We start from the raw sequence: 20932 nt of genomic DNA on the forward strand, positions 1-20932 counted from the left end.
GGTCTCACCTCCTATTAGCCTGACTCAGAGATGTCCAACATGATGGAAACTGATAGTAAGGAAGCCTGCACACAAACTTCTCCTTCATCTAAGAATAACCAGCAAAAGGGATGTCAAACAGCCCCTATTGAGTCAAGTTATGCTGGTGTGCCTCTGCAGGTGAAGACTTCCCCACAGCAATTGGCCAAGCGGAAAACATAGCGCGAGCGGTTTCCATGCCACTGAACAAGTCAGCTTTGCTGACTACTTTTTCACTTGGTAAGGACCTCCGACAAAGAAAAGGGAAAATGGCCAATATTATGGATCCCATATTAAGGAATTTTGTCTTGGACCCGCGAAATGTGATTGTCACCAATGTTCCCAAACCCAATCAATACGAATCCAGGGAAGCCCTGAAAAAGAAAATCTTGGCATGGTTTAACTCCAAACTAGGGACTAACTGTGTGAGAATGCAAGACCTAAAAGCGTTGCGTAGAATTCAAATCACTATCTGGTGTCAGAGTGGCAACATTGACTGTATCATCTTGGGATGTGGGTTTAGCAGTCTGCCGATGTACTTAAATAGAATTTCTCTCTCACAGCAAGCAGGTTCATCTACGGCCCTGAACATTGTATTGAATTGAAATAGTGCCTAATTGTTTTGCTCCCTTAGTCAGACTCTATTCTCCCAGTGGCACTGCTCTTTGATTCACCCTTCCCAGTTAGGCCTGTGCCACTATGTCATTATGTCATTGTAATGTTGTGTTTTTTCGTTTCTATTTGTTTCATTTGTTTGTTGCTATTATGTTCTGGTCTTCGTCAGATGTATGATTTGTGTCACGCGCCCTGATGCCCGAGGGCTTGCAGCGCTATATAAATATACATATAAAATAAAATAAATAAGACATAACCCAGAAAGTCTATGGTATGAGCATGAAAGACACATTTCTCAATGTTGCCATACAACGAATTGACTCATAACCTCTCCAGTATGGAATTCACATGTTGTATATGCTGGATCAAGAAAGGCAAGTAAATCAGTATATCAAGATATACTATAATGTATAAGTCTAGTAGATCATGAAATGCTTCATTTATGAAATGCTGCAAGGTTGCTTGGGCATTGCACAATCTGAACAACATTACCTGGTACTCCTATAAGGCCATATTGTGTCTGGAAAGCAGTCTTCCACTCATCTCCATCCTGTACATGGACTAGATGGTACGCTGCCCTTAGATCACACTTGTTGAAGATCGTGGCGGCACTGATCTGATCCAACAATACCACAATCAGAGGAAATAGGTATCTGTTCTTTATACTGATAGCATTCAACGCTCTGTAGTCGATACGTGTACCTAGTTACCCATCCACCTTTGGGACAAAGAAGAGGGAAAGGCTGCTGGATATTTCGAAATCCAAATGAACCCAGTTCGGAGGTTTTCACATATGTACTCCTGCAAATGTTGATCCTCAGCTCTCACTATGGGGTATACTCATCCACTAGGTCAATATGATAGTTGTAAGGATGATGTGGTGGTAACCGTTCAGCCCTAACACAATCAAAGACATCAGCGTAGCCACTGTAGCTTTACAGGATACTTGGTTCAAGGGATGCTGCGTTATGTACAGTGGAGTAGAGAACATCCAGATAACAGGCAAGGGACCAGTACACAGTGGTTCAAATAAGCAGGCCCAGGGCAAGGCAGAGAAATTCCAGATAACAGGCAAGGTCCAGGTACCAGGAGAATACACAACATGGAAAGCAATAGAAACGGGATGCAGAACTCACTGGGAGACGTTTCTTGAGCACTGGTTTCTCCGTGGTCTCTCCTTTTGTAAAGCAAGGCTTTGCGATGTTCTCGTATGGCGTAATGCGCGTCAACCTCATTAATATAATGCGTGCTGGTCAGGTGAATGCCCACGGCCTGCAAGTGCCATGCAAACCATCAATATTTCAAAACCAGCGCTGGTCATCTTCCACGGCCTGGTGCAACTCGTCTTTTGTGGCCCCGTAAGTTGGCAACCTGAATAAGTGTTGAGATTTTCAATTTGCCTGAATGAAACCTCATTTGTCAAAGGTTTGGATGTGACGCAGGCACTTTGAGTGTGACTCATGATGGGACAAGTTGAGCTATCAGAGCTTGAGGTGATTTGTTTTTGCATGTTCTGCCCTTCAATGAGACAGGCTTCGATATGGGACTTTGGTGAGGAGAGCTTTACCCAATTAAGTGAGAAAGTAAAATGACTGGGACAATGGTTCTGAGGTCTACGGCTGGGATGAAGGGCTTGATTTTGAAGAGAAACCTGGTACCAGGCAGTCTAGGTTTTTAGTCTTCGCAAAGTGGGTCTTGAAGGAAGGGCCACTGCTAACAATAATGCAGAGGGACATGGCATTGAACATGAACTGAGAAGATAATGTATCAAGTTTCACTTCCTGCAGTCAGTTCTTGATTTTCAGGCTTGGTAGAGCCCCAACTCCCTCCACTTCAGGGGGAGGAATGGTATCTTTGTGGGTTTTATTTGCAGGTAGTTTCTTGGTATCCATGCATGAATGCGTGCAAGGCAGAGATGAAGTTGATGGTGCATTGGTAGATGTTGGCGTCAGGGTTAGTCAGCAGCTTCTTCAATGGTTCCATGTAGAAGTAGAAGATGATTGGGGTTGTGATGGGCCCTTAGGGGACGCCAAAGTGTTATGGGGCACATTCTGTTCTATTGGTGCTCATCTGGATGTGCTCTTCTCTGGTCGTGAGGTAAGAGGTGAATCATTGTACAGTCATTGAACCCATGTGTGTGGTAATTATGTTGCTAAGCACTTTGTGGTCAACCATACTGAAGGTGGTGGATCGGTTGAGCAGAACCAGCAGGCATGGGTTCTCTGTATCCATGATGGGCATGGCATTGTTGATGACCTACATGCTGGAAATACCAGGCTGCGTTTGGTGATCTGCCAACTAAAGGTTATTGGGTGACCTTTCCAATGAAAGGAGCATGTGTGATTGATCAGTAGTTGGGCAAGCCATCTGGGTCAAGCATAGACTTCAACAGGAGATTAATTGTTTGAGGAAGGCATTAATGGTATGGAGCAGCTGGATGAGCTTCCCAGAATTAGTCTTAAAGATGGAAGATGGACAATGCTGTCATCAAAGATGGTGGTCACAATAGCCGTGAGTATTCCGACAAGGTCTTCAAGCGTTATGTCCATGAAGTTTATCCATATGGACATGGCCTCTGGTGGGTTAGGATGCCTGTGCCAAGCTTGGTTCGATGATTCAAAGTTTAAAGATTTAAACTCAAGGCACATTGTTTTTCTGCTTTAACTCAAGGTAGGATAGTTTTATAGTTAATAATAATATCAGGCTTTTATTTAACAACTCATGCTATAACAAAAAAATAGAATTCCACTCATTTTTAACTGGTATAATAATATGGTGTTAAGCACCCATTCAAAGGGCTGTAACGGGTGGTAACATCCCGGTGGCTTCTTTCGGGCATATAACGAGAGCCTCTGGACTATAGCACCCGTTCCAGCCCTTGGAACGGGTGCTTAACACTATTAGCACCAGTCCCATGGACTGGGACAGAGCTAATTTAATGTTTTTTCATTCTGTGAACGGGTCGCTTCGTGGCATCCCGTTCATGGAACAAAAAGACTGTTCTAAGATGGCCACCATGGAAAGGGAAGGTGGTGCTCAGGGCGGAGCCCCTCTTCCCTTTTCATGGGAGCCTCACACATGAGGAAAGAGGAACAAGGAAGCAGCAGTGGCCGCTGCAATTAGGTAAGTAGCGAGGGGGGATTATTTAAAAAGGGGTCTGGGGTGGGCGGGAGATGGCAGGTGGGGGAAGTGACCATCAGGTGTCTTGGAACGTGGGCTAAAATTGGGAGATTCTGCCTGCGTTCCTAACCTCCTGATTGGTTGGCTCCCCCGCCTAGGATGCCAATAGCCATTATTATTACTCAGTTTATTGATCTTGGAAGGATAAAGGGCAGAGTCAACCATGCTAGGGATTTGAACTTGAGGAGTGAAGGCGGGCTCCCTATCACAAGCCACTGTTTAACACCTGAGCTATACAGCTGGCTCAGCTGTAACTCGAGACACAGTGATTTGTTTGTTTGTTTGTTTATTAATTTGTAATGTGCACCAAACCCAAAGGTAGCAGGGCGCAGCAGTAAGGAGATGCAAAGCTTACATAGTTACAGGTATGGTTACAGTGAGGCATATAGAATTACATGTATATTCACAGTAAGACATATATACAGGTATACAGGTTAGAACAAGTTAGGACAGGAGGGTAGGTGGGCACAAATCCTAGTTACACTATGATGTAAGTCTAGTCTCGGGCATCCTAGGTAAGGCAGGTACAATGGGACATGTTAGTGGTCAGTTGAATTGAGCATGTTGATGTAATTACTTCTAAGAACGGTTGATCTACTCTAAGCTGGTGAGGCAGGGAGTTCCATAGTTTGGATGCTTTCACTGGAAAGCTATTACCGCCAATCTTAGTGAGTCGGTATCTTGGTACAATAAGGCAGTTTGTGTTATTGGCTCTCGTGGGTCTGATGGACGTTTTTCTGTGTAGTCTGTCTGCCAGATAACTAGGGGCAGCATTGTTTAATGCTTTGTGGGTAAGGGAGACCATTTTAAGTTAAATGTTGTTGTGGGTGGAGAGCCACTGGTATTGGCGTCTAGTTGCAGAGATATGTTCTCTTTTAGTCACGCCTAGCGCAGCTCTTAAGGCGTTATTTTGGACTGTTTGTAGCCTTTGGATAATGGCCTTGTTTGCACCGCTGTAAAGAGCATTACAGTAATCTAACCTGGAGAGTATTAGTGCTCTGGCCAAGATTATACAGCTGTCATTGGAGAGGAAAAGTCTACCTGCCCTGATAAGCTTACAGGTGTAAGAGGTGGTAGAGGCCAAAGATTTCACCTGTTTGTCAAAGGACATAGTAGAGTCAAGGTGAAAGCCGAGGGTTTTCACCTCCTTGGCTACCCTGATGGTATTTCCATCGATGGTGAATGCTGAATATTCAAGGCCTAATTTCTTAAGGTTACGGTGGGTGCCTAGGATGATAAGCTCCGTCTTATCATCATTCAGGCATAGACCGTGGGTGGCCATCCATGCCTGGATGATGAGATACACTCTATTCACCAATGCTACGTCTTTGCAATAATCTCCCGAAAGTGGGAGGAGAATCAGAGTATCATCTGCATAGTTAGTGTAGGTGAAACCCAGAAGGTCCAGATCATCGAACAAAGGCTTGGTGAATATATTGTATAATGTAGGGGAGACACAGGAACCCTGAGGTACACCACATGTGATTGGGACGAGGTCCGCAGCAGCCGATGGGGGGGAAGACCCTCATAGGTCTGTCGCTCAAGAATGATTCTATCCATCTGATGTTCTCTCTAGAGAAGTGAGCTGCTGAGTCCAAGTGATTGCAAAGGACCTTGTGATCCACTAAGTCAAATGCAGCCGAGAGAGCAGCAGTCAGGGGAGGGCAGTTTTCCCTTTATCTCTTAGCTCATCAACCTGTGTTATTAAGTCGATGAGGGCTGTTTCCGTCCCATTTAGTGGGGCAAAAACCAGATTGTCTTGCTCCTAGGAATTTATGCAGTTCTAGATATTTTTGGATCTGGGTATATGCAACCTTGTCAAGTATTTTGAGTAAGAATGGTACCATCGTGATGGGACGGTAGTTAGTAGGAATAAGTGGGTCTAAAGATTGCTTCTTTCAGAGAGGGAGTACCCAGGATTGTTTCAGATTAGACGGAATAGTGCCGGATGCGAAGGAGGCATTAATCAGTTTAGAAATGAACGGTGCACAATCTATAGCCGCTGGGCAGAGATCACCTTTACAATTAGATGGCTTGAGAGATAATATGACTTTTTCAACCTCTACAATAGATACTTTAGAGAAGTGGAATCTAGCAGTCTGGTCAATAGGTGTTACACTGGGAGAGGCAAGGTTATCTGATTGTAGAGGTAAATTCAGAGTGTCTTTTTTTGGGCAATTTTATTTTGGAGAGTGGTTCTTTTGTTGGATAGTGCATGTTGGATCTCTGAGCACCATGTCTTATTTTTGAAGCAACTGTCAGGTGTGTGAATCAGGGACTCTAGCTGTTTTAGAATGGTCAATTCCTTCATACTAGAGGTTGCTTTGGCAATGCGTTCGTTATAGGAATTTCGTTTTGCCAGGCAAATTTAATTTTTGTATTGCGATTAAATTTTGGCTAGCTTAGATTTATTGTCAATGGATGGGAGTAGCCTCCAGGTAGTTTCACATTTCCGTTTTAGAAGACGTAGGTCCTTTAACTGGGGGGTAAACCACTTATTTAGATGAGATTTAGGTTTACGCAGTCTAAGTTTTAGTGGAGCAATTTTGTCTAGTGTGGTCAGCATAATTTTATTATATTGTTGGACCAGTGTGCCGGGGTCTAGGTTGTCGGCTAGTGCATTTAAAGTGAGTAGAATGGCAGGGATCATATTGTCCACTGTGATATTCTTTTTATTCCTTATTGGGCAAGGTGGGGCAAAGGGTAAGGTCAGCGGAAGTGGTCTATAGTGAAATAGTGGTTGATAGTGTGAAACACACGAGGGAATGGTCTGTCCACAGTTGCGGTGCGATAGAGGTGATGGTGGCCATGCAGTTGTAGTCAGCTACCCAGTCTAAGGTTCTCCCTTTATTGTGGGTAGGTTCATACATTTTTTGTGACAGGCCTAATTCTACAAGGATATTGGCTAATTTGAGAGCATACTTGTACGGGGCATACATTTTTTGTGACAGGCCTAATTCTACAAGGATATTGGCTAATTTGAGAGCCTGCTTGTCTGAAGGCTTGTATAATCCTAGATTGACATCACCTAGTAATAGCACTTGGGTGGTTGTTTTGAGATTGTTAGATAGTAGACTGTAGATGTCCTCCTTAAATGTTCCAAGTGGGCCAGGCGGTCTGTATATTAGATGGATAGTAAGTGACTGGGCCTTAGTTAGGGAAAGTTTGGCAGTGAGAACTTCACAAGATTGAGTGATTTGTGGGGGTGAACTCAGTGCACATTGGTCTTCCAGTTTTAATGAAAGGCAAGTTGTTTTTTTTGTGTTAACACAGTAGTTGCCAAGCTCATCTGTTATATTCTGGGGCTGAAACAATACAATTACAAGGTGATCAACTTGTCGTCCTCTTTCTAAGCAAATGGTAATGTAACACAGAAGAGAGAGTAGTAGAATGCGTGCATATGTCTGTAATACAAGACACGCTCCTCCCTAGAAACAAATTGTAACTGATTGATTGTATTAAATTAATTGATTATAGACTAAATTGAGACTTCGAACACATATCATCCATAATCTATCAACACCACAACACTGTGTGACAGAGGATCAAAAGAACACACGAGTCATACTTGCAAGGTTCACATCCTTGAGTAGCTTTGTGTGTTTGGGTGAGATTAATGCAGTGGGGAAATCCAACTAGAAATAATAAGAGTCACTATGCCAAGGAGTAAGGAGGGACCCACTCAAAGTGCCTCTATGCCCATCTGTGGGAATGCCCGGATCACTACCTACTTCTCACCAATCTCAGTCAAAGGGTTATAATGCTCGCTTCTCGGCAATCTCAGTCCTGAGGCTATAGGGCCTCAATGCAAGTGTGATGGTACAGGACAAAACTGGGCGTAATTCAGTTACTGACACTTTTGTTTGGCAATAATGGAATAACTGCCATTTTTAGGGTTTATGGTCATTGTATCTAATTCCTTGCATCTAAATGCATTTGCATCACATTTTTTCCATCTAAAAAATGTTCATCTAATGCATTTCTTTTGAAGGGTATCCCCAAACACCCTTTTTTTACCATTTAAAATCCTCCTGTACAAAAATTAACCCTTTACCCCCCAAGCACGTGCATTCGATGCACATTATTTTAGATGGAAACAATTCGATGTAATGGCATTAGATGGAATGGCCAGATACCATTTTTAGTGCATCGCCGAACTACATGTTTGACCTTGAAGTGGAGGATATTCCTGCAGCATCATGTTGGAGGTAAATCCACCACTTTCAGGTAAAGAAATTGGTGGAATTACAGCAGCGGAATTACCATTTATAATCTCCATTGAGTCCTGTGGACTCAAAAATGAGGATTAATACCACCCTACCACCACTTGTAATCCAGTGGTAAACCACGGGTTCAAGAGGCAGTAATGATAAATGAGTCTGGCGGTATTGCAGTAGATTTACCACCAATAATGAGACCCATGGGGTTCTGCTTGTTTCTTGGCAGTCTCAGTGCTGGTGATATAGTGTCTTGCAATCTCCTACAAGAAAGTGCTCCTTCCATCTTGTGTAGTGTAATTCTATGGCCCATATATTGTTACACTCTAGAAACAGATGACCCACAACAGCAATTCTTTCCCTACCTGCAAGTGCTTCTTCCCGCAGGCTTTGAGTTTTTTCAGAATGTGGTATTGTCACACCTAGCAAGGGGTTGCCGCCCTGGGCCTGGTTTAACTCTGAGGATTGAAATGGGCAGAGAGTCGAACCTCTGGGCAGAGCACCCCCCGGTCCACTGCGAGAGTTTATTTGTGACACGCATACAGGCCTTGCTCTACCTCTCATTCAGCCACAGACATAACTGATGTCTGGGTATTCAGCAACACTTCTCTTTATTAGCATCTGCCTTCCAACTTGCTTTCCTTCTCATCTTGACCTGCTTCCTGCTCATTAGCCTGGTCTCTGCCCTCTGCTTCAGAGCTCTGATCCCTTTCATAGTACTTTGGATTAGTTTCATTGCCCAATAAATGTTCTGATTGGTTATTCAGTAATCTCTCTTTAGTCCCAGGACCTGATTGGTTATTACCCCTTTTCCATGTTTACCTTTCATGGGTTTTCTCCCTTTTATTAGGGCTCATCATCAGTAGCTGATCATTCTGTCCCTGTGGATCATTTGTCCTAATTAGGACTGATGCGATGGTGGCAGATGGAGTAAAGTGGCCACCCGCCATTTTGAAGTCAGGTGGAAGTACATCTTTGGCCTCACAGCTTAGTGGTGTGGCAGCCCCATTTCTTGGGGTGGGCGGCTACCCAGGGAGCAGAGCTTAAGCAGCTCAGGGGAAGGGGGTGCAGGAAAGGGCCCACCCAGGCAGCTGACAGCCGGTCAAACGTTAAGCATTCCTTTGTATCCAAAAAAGCAATGCATATTCTGCACACAGCCTCCGCGATTCTGTGGAGACGCACACAATCTACAGCTTTGTGTTGACAGACCCTTTAAAGTGGGGGCAATTTATAAGTGATGGCTCATTTAACAAGCCATTGTTTTTACATCACACTGATAACTGAACATGGGGCATTTTTATTCTGAAGGCCAGCACAAAGCATCAGTTAGATGACCAAATCTGCGCGTTCTTAAAGAGGATTAACGTGTCATACCGAAAAATGTTCTAAACTGTGTTTTTTGTTTTCATGTCTTTGACACACCAAAACTATTTGTTTGTGCATTACTTTTTGGTTACGTATGGCACATGCCTGAGAAAGTTAAATGTCGTTTTCTTGCCTAAGTGTTCTAGTGGCTGATTTGGGACATGGACTAAGAGCATCCGTTCAAAATCAAAGAACTTCATTTTACTGCCAGATGGCCCCTCAATGTGACTTGGCACCTTGATTAGGAAAGCAGAGTTCATTGCGTCACTGTGCAGACCATAGTCTGTGGCGATTCAATTCAATGATGTGTGTGCAGCAATGATTTGTGCGCTGCCCTAGTCACCACCCTGTTTGTTAAGGTGTCTATGTGCTGCTCCTCTATGCAACAGCAAATATGACTGTTTTTATCTGATGTGGCCCATGTTCATACAATAGCACACTGGAATTGTTTGTGTATGTAGCTCCAACGAGTGTGCCATACTGTCCCCACTCTTCAACACAAAGCAATCCAAGACATTGCCTCACATTGTACATCCGCTTGGCCAGACTCCCTTTCTACACTGCCACACCATGATTTTCACCGCTGCAGGGCAGCACCAACAAAAGATGCTAATGCCAGCTCTGCTAGATAAAGCATGGGCCTGCTCGCTTTTGCAGAAATAACCCCTGAGGCCTGTGCAATGGCGAGGAAGTAGGGGCTGAGGAACTGTGGGCCCTATACCACGTATCAGAAGCTGGTTTTGTTTACAACGCTTCATCATCTTATCACTGGTTAGGCTAATGTTTGTAAAAAGTAGTACAATCCTTTCTTTACATTTTTCCTTTTTATTGGATGTCTCTTGTGGGGTTATCCATTCCAGTCGATACATAATTCCCTGAAGGGGTTTCTGTATTGGGGACTGGGAATGCTGAGACCGACACCCAGCCCCTCCTCATCTAACATTCTCCAGAAGCAAAAGAGCCCTTATACCCCATTTGAGTGGCTGATGTTGCGGCCATTTTACCCTCACATCCAAAAACTTAAGCTGTCTGAATGAGTATGTATGTTTCCTGGTTACAAACATTTTAATGTTAGGGTGAGTGTTGTGAACAGTGATGTGAGTACCAAGCCTTGTGTCTGTTATGTATTTACTGGTTCACACATACAACCCTTTTATCACAGACTTGTTTATCAAATATAGAGATCTCTGATCATTGTTATATTCCCAAAATGCTCTATGATTTAATGCAAAGCAGACAGGAACACTCATTGGTGTTTTTTGTCCCCTTTCCCTCGCTCGTAGGGGTATTTTGACAGAGTACAATAAACTGTCCATGTTGGAATGATAATCTTCTATCAGAAAATAATTCATATGGTTAGTCTAGTGTTACCTCTTGTGAAATACAAGTGATTCGGTTCGAACAGAATGTCTACAACTGAGGGCCAGTGGACAGTGCGCCCTAAGTGCGCCGCAGGATGGTCACACCACAGCATGCCAGTACGTGCAGTTTTGAAACCGCATTCAGACAAGGCCTTCCCTAATAGCAGGTGACAGAAGAACTATTAACTTGGGCAACAACAGCTGTGTTTTCATATTAGATAGCTTTTGTAAAGTACTTGAATTACAGTGTAATGAAACCAGCTTCATTTGTTCATCAACAATTTATTGATATTTACGAGAGTTTTATTGCGCAACACAGAGATGTAGTTTGGGAGTGACGTGTGCCAGTAAGAGGGGATCTAGTGTTTCGCCCTGATCACCAAGTTGGCTTGAAACTGCATTGCATTATGGGTCTGCGTCTTCCCACTAACTCCACGCTGGAACACGGCTGCTGGATAGCACAGGAAGTGCGCCGACCTGTGAGTTAGCACAGCAAGGAGTACTGCATTTGCAAACTGGAACTCCGATTCTCATGGCAGAGAGACTTGCACAGGTCTATCGCTGGCAATGTACATGCATCTGGCGAAAGGGATCACTTTTGATAATTGGCAACCATCATGGCTGAAATATTTGAACATTATCTGATTATCTGTAAGAGAAAGCGGTAATAACGACAGGAATGGGGGTGGGTGGGTGGCTTACTCCTCCATTTACCTCCTCAAAGAAGCACATTGTTTAGTTCAGGGCTATGCAACCTGCGGCTCTCCAAATGTTTTGGACTACAATTCCCATAATCCCTCACCATTAGCTATGCTGGCTAGGGCTGATGACCAGCATATCCGGCGATCAAAAGGTTGCAGACCCCTAGTATCACTACTGGATTTCCCAGGCCCCCTGAGCACCTCCAAGGGCAAATGTGGGGTTGTCTAGTGCAACATTATCAAACCTGGTTTTAGTTGCTATTGCAATAGTGTTTCACCAGAGGATGTACAGTTCCACAGCACTGGGCTTACATGCTTCTTAGTGTCTCTGCGAAATAAGCTATTTTGGAATCTGCCGCTCAGGAACAATAGCTGCGATTGTTATCTAGATGAGGGCCTATTGAATTCATTACAGAACATGTAATCATAGAATTATGTGTGTGCTGCACCTCATTAGCTACTAATTTAATTCTTGAAGATGCTCCAAGGCACTGACGTCAACAGCTCCTTAAAATAATCGGTTGTATTGCTTAACCAATTTCCGCGGTATGTATTCGAAGCTGCCATCAAAGACCGGGTAGATAACCCTACATGTGCTTCGATGTTACCTTAAAACCAAAACATGATGGATGGAAGGTTTTTAATTAATCATAACTGCTGGCATTGCTCTTAGCAACCTTCTGTATCATTGATTTTAGCCGGTCAGTCCCATTACAGAAGCAGAGGAGTCACATGCAAAATAGTGTCAATCCTGCCATCAATAGGAGCAGTCCACCCCGAACTGCTATTACACGTTCTGTGTGTACTGGAAAGCAAGCAATCCTATTTAATAATAATAATAATAATAATAATAATCAGGCATTTATATAGCGCTACGAACCCTCAGGTATCTGAGCGCTGCTTATTATTACCCACGGTGTGTGGTGCTCATTTATCGACCTCGGAAGGATGAAAGGCTGAGTTTGGCCTTGCCAGGATTCGAACCTGCGTTAACAGGCTCTGCACGGATGTCAAAGCGAGCGCTCTACTCGCTGTGCCACTTGACCGGCTAATGTGTCCAGACTTTTCTGACTGGGTTGGCCCAAGTGGGACACTGACTTTTGCAGGGGTGGCATGAAGTACGAGGGAGCACACACATAATGATGATAGTTTAGGATAATAGGGTGGCACCTGTGGTGGCCAATCAGGTCCCAGGGGTAGCACATGCCACCCTAGGCAACTCCCTGGACACGTCACTGAAAAGAGCAGGCAAATGCCTGTCATCTGGGCATACCCTCCCTCACTTGGGGAGACAACGTAAAACCAGAAAGGGATATAAGGAAGGTTTTCAATAAATCAACATCATTGGCACTGCTCTAGGCCACTTCCGCAACATTGTTTTAAACCCATATGTGCCGCTGCAGAAGGCGTCAAGACGTATGCAAATCAGTCTTGGTCACGCCACCAATGGGAACAGACCATCCTGAACTACTATGTTAGCATTCCTCTGCACAGGAACACAAGCAACCGTAGATGTATTTTGGCCATGTTGGGCCATATCATTGAGGTGCAGCGCGGTTCCTCTTGGCACAGCGAGCAAGCGGCCTATGCCTGGGCACATTTTCTTTGAGTATGATGTATAGTTAATTCCAAATCTACTAACGCGCTCGCCTTGGAAGCAAGACGACACGGAGCAACACAGGTTCGATCCACTGGTCCGCGCTTCGAAACATCTGGGTATTAAGAGCGTTATAAATAACGTTTCGTATCATATCATATTCCTGCCACATTTCCACTGCAGTTTGCTAGTAGGACACTAAGGCAATGATGTAGGGGTTGGTGGAATGAGGGTTCCGCTACCTTGACCTAATTCTGCAGACAAAATGCCAGCATTACTCAATATGTAGGTGCTTAGACCATGCCTCCTGTCCACCCCACACCACTCTCAGTAGAGGAAAATGCACGTCAATTTCCTGACCAGTCCAGGGTGCAGGTGGTGTCAGGAGAATTGTTGCCAGCCTTCTAGACTAGCCATTGTGGACCCCACAGTGCTCCACTCAGTGCATGTGCAGCTGAGTGGATGGATTCGCTTTAGTGTTACAAGCCCAGAGGGTAGTGTAGTTGGAGGCGATTTTTAGGTGAAAAAGCTCTCTGTGAAAAATCTTTAGGTGAATAGTCTGTATACCATTGGAGGCTGGCCCGGATACACACACCCTCAACCTGGCAGACTATCTGCCAAAGCACCGCCAGATGATTCAGGGATTCCAGCTGACCGAAGCATTTTTGCCAGGTGGAATACCACCAAGGAGCTGCCACTCATGACCATTAAAGAGAATGTGGTGGAGGGTCTGCCAGATGGCCTGGCACTCAGGTGACGCGAGTAGACCTTGCAGAACTGTTGCATCTGCCAAGTCTGTAAACAGGGGCCCAAAACTATTACACTTCCAAGAGGATGTTAGGCAGACCTCCTCTGGAGTCTCCAGCAAGGTATTCATTCAGCAGTATACCTGCTATTATCAAGGGCAGACCACTTTTGCTCAGAAGCAATACTCAATACAGTGCAAAACAGTGTAAAAAAATATTCTACACTGTGCCCACTGTGCCCTAAAATGGGAATGAATAGTCAGTGTAATCGGACAAGATCATTTGCGGTGCAAGAACTGAAAATCGCATCTGATTGGAGAATAATTGCCACCTTGTACACAGATTGAACCCACGCCAGTACCCAACTAGTTCCATGACCCGTCTGAGGTTGGTATAGAGTCGTTTTGCCGACAGGAGTTTTTTCAATTTTTTTGTTATTAAAGATTTGCATAGAAAAAAACTCATCAGAAAATATTGGGAGGGTAAGGGGATAAAAGGAGTAGAGGCGGTTGAGGTAGGGATACACATATAGGGAATAGGGGCTGTGGGCAACCCCCCAAATATAAGAAAGCAAAAACAAAACAAAAACAAACAAAAAAATACAAATAAATAAAAATAAAAAATTAAAAAATTCAAATCGATTAGTTTTTTTGATGTTCATTTTTTGTAAAAAAAAAACAACATCGAAAAAACTCCCATTGCAAAGGAACATAGAACCCTCGGGTCACTTCAACAGCATCAGTGAGTCCAGATGTATGTCTTGCTAATGCATTAGGAACACTGGGGATGTTTATCGGGGGAGTGGTCTGGGAGGTGAGCTTAAAATAAGGCTGTTGGCTTCTTTTTTTTCAAAAGCCGCATGTCCATTCATTCTGAGCATGCAGGTTGAGTTTATTTTCTGACACCTTCTCCCAGGCAGGACCTATCTGTAAGTGCATCTCTGAAACAAATGTGAAATATATACGTGATTTTTGAAGTTTCATCATTATGTGGGTTGGGTTTGTTTCTGCCTTTTTTCCAGAGGCATCTGGGCATGTTTTCCATGCATGATTTGCTAACACTTGTCCTTTCTCTATCTCTGAGATTTTGCTCGATTTCCGATCCATTGTGCCCGTTAGGTGCAACATTTTCCCTGTCCTCTACTGTCTTTGGTTTTCGAAAATAACTAATTCCACTGGAACCCTTCCAAGCAAATACATTGTTTCATCTCTGAACTGTGTCAGCATCTGGTTCTGCCTTGACTGATATTTGTGCATCATTGCTTTCATGAAAAAATGTATTGCTCTAGAAAGCTGATTAGGCCTGGCATCTAACTTTGCGCTCAATGCAACACCATCCAAATGCCAGAATTAAGTCACCTTGTCACAAAGGTGCGCGTGCAGTGTGTGGGTGTGTGTGTGTGTGTATTTATGCGCATAAACTCAGTTGAATTGACAGCAGTATTGCCACCAGTAGCTGCTCCTCTGAAACAAATGTTGAAGGACTGTTGAGGGGCTACATGTAGAGCAGGTGACCCAGCCTTAGAACAGCAGCGAAACCCCTAGATCAGGGGTCTACAACCTGTGGATTGCAGGTGTTTTGGACTAGGACTCCATTAATCACTCACTAGTGGTTATGCTGGCTAGGGGTATGGAGCTGTAGTTCAAAACATCTGGTGAGCCAAAGGTGGCAGATCCCTGGCCTAGATGATTAGAAACCTGTTCTCTGCCACACCCAGGCAAGGCATCATTGTATTTATCGATTCCATGTAGTCGGCTTTCGAAACAATACTGTGTGGTGTATATATGCCTCAAAGTTTATTGGTTGTCCGAGAGGTGCTGTGTGTGGGCGTGTGTGTGTGTCTGTGTCTTTGTATGTGTGTGTGTTTGTTCAGTGGCTGGTGTGTGTTCAGTGTGTGCTCAGTGTCTGTGTTTAGTGTGTGGTGTGTGTTCAGCGTTTATGGTGAATGTGGTGTGTGTTCAGGGTGGGGTTTGTGTTCAGTGTGTGCGAGTTCCATGTGGGTGTGTTCAGTGTGTAGTGTGTGTGGTGTGTGTTCAGTGTGTGGTGTGTGTTCAGTGTGTGGTGTGTGTTCAGTGTGTGCTCAGTGTCTGTGTTTAGTGTGTGGTGTGTGTTCAGCATTTATGGTGAATGTGGTATGTGTTCAGGGCGGGGTTTGTGTTCAGTGTTTGCAAGTTCCATGTGGGTGTGTTCAGTGTGTAGTGTGTGTGGTGTGTGTTCAGTGTGTGGTGTGTGTTCAGTGTGTGCTCAGTGTGCGTCTCCTGTGATGAATGAATCAACTGAATTTTTCCCTTCTCCTCAAGGGGGAGCCCCTGCCTTTGAGGCTCGGCAGGTGAAATCACTCTGCACCACCTTCCCTAGGGTTCAAGGCAAGTGGGACCTCACCGGGAGAGACTACACACTAGGGGACAAGGAATCCCGTTCCTGGGAGCCCCTGCCTTTGAGGCTCGGCAGGTGAAATCACTCTGCACCACCTTCCCTAGGGTTCAAGGCAAGTGGGACCTCACCGGGAGAGACTACACACTAGGGGACAAGGAATCCCGTTCCTGGGAGCCCCTGCCTTTGAGGCTAGGCAGGTGAAATCACTCTGCAACACCTTCCCTAGGGGTCAAGGCAAGTGGGACCTCACCGGGAGAGACTACACATTAGGGGACAAGGAATACCGTTCCTGGGAGCCCCTGCCTTTGAGGCTAGGCAGGTGAAATCACTCTGCAACACCTTCCCTAGGCGTCAAGGCAAGTGGGACCTCACCGGGAGAGACTACACACTAGGGGACAAGGAATCCCGTTCATGGGAGACCCTGCCTTTGAGGCTAGGCAGGTGAAATCACTCTGCAACACCTTCCCTAGGGATCAAGGCAAGTGGGACCTCACCGGGAGAGACTACACACTAGGGGACAAGGAATCCCGTTCCTGGGAGCCCCTGCCTTTGAGGCTAGGCAGGTGAAATCACTCTGCAACACCTTCCCTAGGGGTCAAGGCAAGTGGGACCTCACCGGGAGAGACTACACATTAGGGGACAAGGAATCCCGTTCCTGTAAAGAAGTCCCTATAGTGACACACAGTGTGCGCTACATGGCAAGCTCCACAATACCAAAGTCCTTTGTATATCAAGACTGGGATGAAGAGACTCCTCAGAGATACAATCATCTTAGAAATAAACATGTCCCTTTAAATCTAAATATGCAAAATACTGAGACAAGTACGTCAAATAACGCACCTTGGAGAGAGACAGAGGAACGCATACGCAGCCTAGAGAGGACCCCACACTGCATAAGACTGCAAGGAGGGGGAGTACGCACCAGAAAGGAGAATCGTGTGTTTACAACTTGCTTGAGACAGTAAGTGCAAATGGCAAAGTCACAGCACTATACCGGCACCAGAGAGCATTATACGAGAAGCAGAGACGCCAAAGCACTGCTGCAGCCCCGACTCCAGAAGGCCACAGGGCTGGAGCCTGAGATGAGAAACTGGGACACCAGGAAAAACACAAAAGCCCAATAAAGTTAAGGAAGGCAAAACAAACACATTCCACCATTCGAGAAGAGGTCGGCAAGGAACAAGGTTTCCCAAAGATGTCCCCCTGTGAAAACAGAAAAATAATATGAGGCCGGGAAGCCCAAAAGGAAACACACCAACACAGGTTACAAAGAAACATACAAGTGCTTTATTTCAAGCTACAACAGTTACCAAGTCAATTGACAAACGGATAGCTATTCGGCTCTCAGTATAACATAACGAACTTCAACGAGGGTTCGATGTGTTCAGTGAGAGACCGCACATTGGAATACCCGGGCTATTTATACAATTTGTCCAGCCCTTGGCCAACCCTCTTGCGGGTTAACCATTCTGCGAAAAACAATACTGGTCTTAGGGTTCTTTGCCAGGTCAACCTTTAATATATGCATTTTGATTAGTTTTGCCGATATAAGTAGTACATTTACATATAGGTGAACAGTAGGACAAGGTCTCAGTTCACGACCCCGACAAGTAGCCTGCAGGCATATTAATCATTCAGCTGTACGGAGGTCACAACAGCCAGAATCTATTCGAAATGCCATTTGGCCTCCATTTTGATGTTCAGGGTGACTTCTACATAACAAGAGAACCTAAAATGGTGGCTTAATCCAAGATGGCGGCTTACATTGATTTCTCTAAGGTCAGGACCTTGCCGTGGAGTTTGTTCGCCCATGATGTTTAGACAACTTGGCGTAGGCCAATACACATATAACTATTACAATAGGAGGCATAATATTATTTCTATTCCGACAAACCCTCCTTTTGGCCTATGCCAAGTTCTAAGACTATTTCTGATGTCTTTGCAAATAACTCCATGCATTGTCGTCCATACATCATGAATCGTTATCTGTAATATCTATAGCCATTAGGTCGTTCAACAGAACCTCTTGCAACACAAACTCTTTAGATGCTGTATCTGGGGCATACACTTTATGTCCTATCGTGCTCACCGCCTGAGCGCAACATCCCCCTAGCTTTGCACATATACTAGGTAGACATTGGATACAGCAACAAAGGAATAGCAGAATTCCCAAAATAACCAGTATGACAGAAAGCACCTTCCAACCCCAGGATCGTCAAGAGTACCAGAACCAAGTACTAAGACTCCAATCTCCCACAGGAACATGCACTTCTGAACTAAGGACGTGCAAGTTCTGTATTGCCTTGAAAATTGTCGGGGAGGAATCTGGTACGAAAACACAACAAGCGGACCCCACTAATTTACATACTCTCCCACGTTCTGCCAGAATGACATCTAATGCCATCCGGTTTTGGAGCGCTACCAATCTTATTGCTTTCTGTTCCAGTGTCATATTATAGAGTATATCCGTGGTCAGGTTGATGGTTCTCTCCAGTACTCTTGCTAGCCCCCTAATATTTTCAGAATTTGCTATCTGTCCCCAAAATGGCACAACTGATTTTGCTATATCTCCCAAGATTTGCCCACGGGTATCTCCATTCTCGTCCCGCCGTGGGCGAGCCTTAGAAACTTCCAGTGTACTAGCTATAAATACCCAAGGTAACAGGATCCCTAAATAACAGGTTCCCTGCCAATCCTTGGGCAACCAGGGAAATGCTATACTACCGCAAAGGAAATAGACAGGCCCCCCTACATACAAAGGCCTGTTCTCACTGGTCAGATTTACAATGTTCACACAACCTTCAAAACCTCCCACTGACCGGGTGCCATTCCTTTGTACACAGAAGGGAACTGAATCGGGACTATGGTTAATAGAGTAGGAAGGAGGCACGGCATCCTTATTACCTATCAGAGCCATTTTAAAGGAAATTAGAGTTTGGAAAGGAAGAGACAGTTTATCAGATGGCCTAATAGAAGCAACATTAGGCTTACTTCTATTTGCAAAAAGCGAGCATCCCAGGGGAGTTAATACACGTTTCTCAAAATCATTTAAATTAGTTCCATCAAAGTTCCCTGAGATACTATCATTCCAACGGCCAAAGAATAGTGCTCTAAGAGAGGCATAGCAAGCAGTCGTTAAAGGTAAAGGGTGAATATACCATCCTAGCCCCGGGTTCCCATGTTGCGGTAAATGGGTGCAGATCCAGCAGTTACTCTTATTAAAAAAGGCATGCGTTGAATTCATTATTATCATTAAAGTGTTATTATGGTACTTTCGTCTATGCTGGGAGTCCGTAGGTGACAAAGTATGAAGGTGTACAGAGGGAGTCAGAGCAGTAGGTACAATTTCAATTGGCAAAAGAGGCTCTAGAGGATACATTTCTTCAAAATACCAGAGTCCCACGGCAGTGACTATACAATTCCAATTACTATCATCACAACACAGCAATACGTTTTCGGGGCCCAGGCACATTGTTCATTGTCCGAGTTGGTCACCCCCTTATTTACAAGTCCAATACGAGCAGTAGCGGTGGAGGTGGCAGACATCGTAGTTTCTCAATCGACGACCCCAATGTTCGTTGCTGGCGACACTACGGTCGCGCGACTTCTTAGTCCTTCCCCAACCCTAGCCAGCAGAATCCCTTTTTTTCCAAAACTTTCCTTTGCAAGAACAAAACTCTCAATGACTCTTTTCTTTTCCAGATGCACAGGCAAAACCCGTGCCATAGTCCTATTTTCTTCGTCGAAGGTCGTACCTGGTGGTTCCCGGTACTGTTTGATCCGGAAATAAGGTAACGTCACTTCCTGAGGGAAGCAACGTGTCAGAGGCGACAGAAGTCGCAGAACTTGAAACAACGTTTTCCGGAAGTGACTTTTCCGAAGAGTGCGGAGACAAAATGGACGGTTCCCCAAGCTCCACGGGCTCAGAGAGATTCTCCAACACACTCACAGTGCTATTTGCTACTCCAGGATCAGAGATTGTAGCATCAGCAAGGGGTTCTGCTTCTTCTGTAACGTGTGGCGTCGGGTGAGGAAGTTTCTTGACATGCGTCGCGTGGATCCAATGCTTCTTTCCAGCCAACCGCACTGCTGTCTGGGTGACCAACAGCACCTGGTAGGGTCTCCGCCAGCGAGGCGCGAGGCAGGAAGACCTTTCGTAGGCCTTCACCAGGACCCAACTTCCAGGCTGAAAATTGTGTCCTGGGCCTGTAAACCGTACAGGTAAAGCTGATCGAACCTGATGATAAATGAAATACAGATTTTTAGTCAACTGGTTATAGTAGTCTGCAAGCAATATATTTTCAACATCTCTCAGCACTTTAGGCTTCCGAAGACCCCAAATATTAGCAGGCCTCCCCATCACCACCTCAAATGGAGAGAGCCCAGTCTTAGTTTGAGGTGTGGCACGCATGGCTAACAATACAATAGGTAAGGCATCCGGCTATTTCAGTTTGGTGCCGGCGCATGTTTTAGCAAGCTTATTCTTTAGGATACCGTTATGTCTCTCTACCAACCCAGCACTTTGAGGATGTCTAGCCGTATGAAATCGCTTTTCGATGTGTAATGCTGTGCATATCTGCAAAATTACTGCTGCAACAAAATGTGGACCGTTGTCCGACCAAATTACTCTTGGCAACCCAAATCGTGGGAAGAATTCCTTTACGATAGTCTTCGCAGTGGTCATGGCAGTAGCATCTTTAACGGGGAAAGCCTCAACCCATTTACTAAAGGCACAAATGATCACAAGGACGTATTT

General features: G+C 44.8%; 1 protein-coding gene across 10 annotated transcripts in view; it reads left to right on the forward strand.

Moving 5' to 3' along the window:
* The window catches only part of MAGI2 (membrane associated guanylate kinase, WW and PDZ domain containing 2), a 3248720-nt gene that overhangs the window by 1428587 nt on the left and 1799201 nt on the right, over positions 1–20932 (forward strand). The window lies entirely within an intron of this gene.

The sequence above is a fragment of the Ambystoma mexicanum genome, chromosome 12, assembly GCF_040938575.1.
Source record: "Ambystoma mexicanum isolate Mex_15411 chromosome 12, UKY_AmexF1_1, whole genome shotgun sequence".
Classification (NCBI taxonomy): domain Eukaryota; kingdom Metazoa; phylum Chordata; class Amphibia; order Caudata; family Ambystomatidae; genus Ambystoma; species Ambystoma mexicanum.